The following is a 5,444-nucleotide window of genomic DNA, read 5'->3' on the forward strand; positions in this document are numbered from 1 at the left end:
GAGCTACACTGTTCTCAGTGATGGCAGATGACAGAACAGGGAGCAATGGTCTCAAGTTGCAGCAAGGGGATTTTAGGTTAGATACTAGGAAGAATTTTCTCATTAGGAGGGTAGTAAAACACTGGAACAGGTTATCCAGACAAGTGGTGGAATCTCCATCCTTGAAGGTTTTTAAGTACAGGCTTAGACAAAGCCTTGGCTGGGATGATCTGGTTGGGGATGGTCCTGTTTTGAGGAGGAGGTTGGACTAAACGACCTCCTGAGGTACCTCCCAACCCTAATTTTCTATGATTCTGTGGCATTTATAGTAAGGTTTGGTTTAAATGGTGATTTTGCATTGTTCAAGAAAATCATGAAATTAAGTGATTTTCATGAAAAATGATATTTGTAATGAAATGCCATTATATGGCCACTTGCTGGGGAGTTCCCAGTGGCATCTCTGGTCGGGGTTGGGCAGGCAGTGAGAGGGAAGTGCTTGGTGTTGCCCCAGCAGGTGTCCTACATGTGGGAGCAGAGCAGAGGGCAGGGGCGAGGGCAGTGGCAGGTGAGACTGAAGGGCAGTGGCCCCCTGTGTATGGGCAATGCCACCTGTGCTCCAGTCCCCCCACCTTCCTCATAACACTTTATGCCCTCCCCCACTGGACACTCCTGATCCCTGATCCTGGACTCCGCCAGTCAGACGACCCTGACAGCCTATCACAGGACATGGGGAGTGCCATGAAAATGGCAGCCCTTGCCATGATTGGGCCACAATATCCATGAGCTGGGCCTGTGATTTAAACCAGACCTTACTTGAAGGTTTATTGCTTCACACTTTTTGCACCTTGTTTAACACTTTTTACCTTGGTTTATAATACCAAAAGGGGACTTTTACAACTGTTGAGAGGCAGCTGATCTGACTGAAATTTTCTTTTGGTTCTCTTTGACATACCTGTTAGTTTAATAAATTGCTATTGCTGTGTTTAGCATTGGTTATTCTGCACTTCCTTGAAAGGAAATGAACAGCCTCATTTATGCAAAAAGCTTTTATTGAACTATCAAAAAAACACAAATCATTTTGAAAAACTAAATTATATAGTACCCTATGAGTCAAACCTCAGAAAAAAAGAGATTTACACTTAAATGGATAGCAAAAATAAAAGCCTTTCACCAATGCAGGCCATAAAATTAATCAGGTATGGTCAACTCCCATCCATCCAGGCACTCTTCTGTGTTTCAAAACTGAATAAAATATAGCACCGTTAAAAATTCATAAGCAGGTCCAACAGTAATACAAAATAAGAAAACAATGCATCTATTTGCAATCAGTTACCCATTAACATCTCCCTTAAGGGTCAGGATATCAACATCTATATCATCTCTAATTTCCCTTGCCTTCCTTGAACTAGCAGAGGAAACCATCAGTGTCCAGGATCCACTACCTATTAGAATATTTGCCTCTAGCTGTGCAGATCCTGTACATGGCATAGCAGGTTACAATTAGACACCCAGGGCAGAATTCTGTTTAATTTAGTGGATGACCAAAGTGCAGATTGTGACCAACTGAGTTACTCAACTAAAGTATAAGAGTGACATTATTTCCCCTCCTTGGAGTTGCACAGATGTACCCTATTCCTAAAATGGGGGATTGGGGCAGTGGTGGTGTTATAAAACTAGGAGGGATAATAGAATAGTGTTTTCAAGACTTTCATCCACATGGCTTCTTACACAGCATTAACGGGGCTTCAACTTACTAGATGTTGTATACTCTGCTACCATCCAGCAACTCCTAAAAGCCTATCGTTGAAGGGATATATTTTGGAGATGTGACAGGAGATATATAGCAAGGTTTAAAAAGATTCAAGAGGGAACACAGTGGAATAGTCTGCAAAGTATCTTCTATCCTTGTATGCTACATACAATATACACATGCAAGGAGTTTTGGGAAGTAACAGGAAAAGCTGAATTTTATTCATAGTAAGGTGGTAAGACATAATAAGATAATGCCTGCAAATGTTATAAGTGTTGATGTGTAGCTTTTCCAGAGGGATAAGCACTGGAGAAAAATGGAAGGCATTGAAATGTGCATCAAGAATGTACATATTTGTTCTGAGGGTCAAAACAGAGCGAGTGGTAGATTTCCTGGAGTGTATCTGCATGAATATAAAGGGGGAAAAGAAAAGTAATACAGTTTGGATAGATGTCTACTTTATTAAACAGAATCAGAGAAAAGATGATGAATGAGGCATTCTTGAAGGTGTTAGTAAGAATATCTAAAATTTATGAGCTTGTACTAATGAAGGATTTGAATTTTTCTGCTGCTTAGTGCAAGAAAAATGTACCAAAAGATAAAGGACCAGGTTCCATTCCACCAGCTGGGTGTATAAGTGGATTTAGATACTTAAGTGTGATCCCATTCCAACCTGCTTGAGTCCCTAAACACGGATACAAAGGGTGGGTGCCTCTTCCGCTTTCTTCATGCTTTTTTATGAATCAATCTTATGGTAAGTGCTTAATAAAATAGATGCATTAATAGGTTTTTAGGAGCAATAGGGGGGAACAGAAACACACTTAAGCATCTTAAATATACTTAGATGCATTTAGCACATGTAGGGACTACTTTATGTTTCATAGGCCTCCCTCTACATGTGACAGTAAAGGCATGATTAAGTTGTAATCATGTTCAACTATATGGTGTGATAAGACAAGCAATAAGTTACAAAGTTATTCCACAAAAACTGTAATAACTTTATAGCCTGTTCTAACGGCACCATTAATTAAATTGATGTGTGACCAAGTACTCCCCTGGCTCCCACCAGCTGGGGGGCTTCCAGGCACAGGGGTGTACCACCCACTGCCAGCCCTGCAGATGACAAGCTTCACAGTGACAGCAGCATTCCCCGCACTGCCCCATTGTGAGCCTCATTAACTGTGGGACTTACAGTGGGGTGAAGACTGCCACTGCTGAATGGCATGACAGGGAACATAACTGTGTGGATTGTGTATTAGATCCCATTATGGCTTTACCTGCACATGTAGAGGGGCCAATAAATTTAAGGGAACAACTAGTATTTCATTTATTTTAGATCTGGTTGAAGCCAATAGGGATGATCTGGTTACAAATATTGAAGTGGTTGGAAACTTGGAAGGAACTTTTCATGATATGATAGAATTCATGATTCTAAGGCAAGAAAGAGAGGAGAGCAGCAATGCAAATATGTTAGACTTCAAAAAAGGCACATTTCAACCAACTCAGAGAAATAGCAGATAAGCTGTCATGTACATGGATAGACATGAAAAGGAAAAGGAGGCCAAGCAGGCTGGCAGTTCCTAAAGGATATAGTATCGGAAGCATCAAGCTATTCAAATGTTGAGGAAAGATAAGAAAAAACCTGCACAAGACTGATGTGGTTATACAAGGAACATTTTAACTAATTTAAAGATTAGATTAAACTGACAATGGAAGAGGAGGATGTTACTTAGGACAAATAAAAAGGAACAACACAAATATATAGAGATAAAAATCAGGAAAGTAAATGTAAAAAATGACTTGCAAGAAATATTAAAGGAAACAAGAAGGATTCTAAAAATGTGTCAGCCAAAACCTAAACAGTGAAACTGTGGATATTTTGTATAACAGAAAAAATGAACTATTAAGAGAAGATGGAAATAGGGTAGAGCTGCTCAATGCCTACTTTGCTCCAGTTTCATAAATAAAAAATGGAAACAGATGACTAGCAAAATAATGTAAGCAGGGAAGTAGGAAGGATATATATCATGATAAATTATGAAAGTGGCAGAGAACTTTTGACTAGTATAAAAAAAAAAAAAATCAGCAGGATCTGACTGAATTCACCACAGGATATTGAAATAGCTAGCCAAAGACCACTTGGAGCCACTGGCAGTAATATTTTCAAATTCATGGATGACAGAACTGGAGAACGGCCAACTTAGCGTTCATCTCTAAACAGATAAATAATAAATAAATAAGGCTGTGGAGAATTGTAAGTCAGTTGCAATTCACTACTTGGGAAGTTACTTGAGAAAATCATAAAAAAAAAAATCAATTTTCAAATATTTGGAGAAGAGGATGTGAACAAGGTTTTGATACACTTCGTCCTGTAAATACTGCTCAGATGATAACCAAGTTGGTACTGCTAAGTAAAATGTCAGGCTGTTGGTAGTAGATATTTGCAATATAATTCTCAAAATAGTTTACCCTTGGGTTGTGTATTTAAAGAACATTCCTGAAATAATAATTGGTTTTCAGAGAATGGGGTTTTGAAAATGCTGAGGGGCCATCAAGAGTATGTATGCGTCCACTGGCACAATTTATCTCAGAAGATATTGTATCCCTGTTTGTTAACAGGAATGGAACGGTGGTCACTCAAATACTGTTGATGGCCCCAGAGCATTTTCAGAACCCCATTGTCTGAAAACCAACTATTGTTTCAAGCATATTCTCTGTATCAATACACAACCCAAGGGTAAGAAACCTTAAGAATTGTATTGCAAATATCTACTACCAACAACCTCATCAGAGGAGATCAACAGCAAATAGACAGAGCCCTTTTCTTCCTAGCACCACCTGGGATGATGAGGAACAATGGTAATAAGCTGATGGAGAATAGGTTTAGGTTAGAGATCAGAAGGCAATATTTTACAGTTAGGGTGGCCAAAATATGGAACCAACTTCCCAGGGAAGTGGTCCTCGCCTCTACCTTAGGCAAATTGAAGAGGAAGTTGGATGATCACCTGTCTGGGGTCTTGTGAACCCAGCATTCATTCCTGCTTGTGGCAGGGGGTCAGGCTAGATGATCTGTTCAGGTCCTTCCTGACACTAGCTACTATGAAACCTAATATTTTACTTACCAGTACCAATTTGATTATCATTTGAGCAGTACTTGTCTGAGATAGTAAAGCAACCTGTGTCTGCTCTGGTAGTCTGTGTGGCTTGGAAATGGCATTTAAAGGTCTATATTTTTGAAAATTGGCTTATAGGTCTGCATTATAAGGTTTCAAGATGCGCAGCAGGGGTTAATTGGATTTCTAAGAGCCTGGGTTTCACACACACTGTTCCATATAGCCCTGGAAGCAGACAGGCTGTCTAGCATGACAAGGCCAGATGAACACAGCCTGAGAATTGAGGGAGGTATGCCATAACCCGTGATCACAGCCTTCAAGGCAGACAGGTTGTCTAACACAAAAACAACACAAAGCCTGGGAACCAAGAAAGTATGTACCATACTGTCCCATAACACGAGATAAGTAACACCAGCTACAATGTCCCAGATTGGTTGTGGGGGGGGCGGAGGCCGAGTCCTGGTTTTGGAGGAACAGACCTGGAAGGAGAAGGCCCAGAAGGCTATGTGGATGTGTGAGCACAGAGAAACAGCCAACCAGAGATTTCCTAGATTTCCTAGACATTAGGGCTGGAAGGCACCTCAGAAGATCATCGAGTCCAG

The sequence above is a fragment of the Gavialis gangeticus genome, unplaced genomic scaffold (genome assembly GCF_001723915.1).
Source record: "Gavialis gangeticus isolate Ggan-Ray unplaced genomic scaffold, GavGan_comp1, whole genome shotgun sequence".
NCBI classification, from domain to species: domain Eukaryota; kingdom Metazoa; phylum Chordata; order Crocodylia; family Gavialidae; genus Gavialis; species Gavialis gangeticus.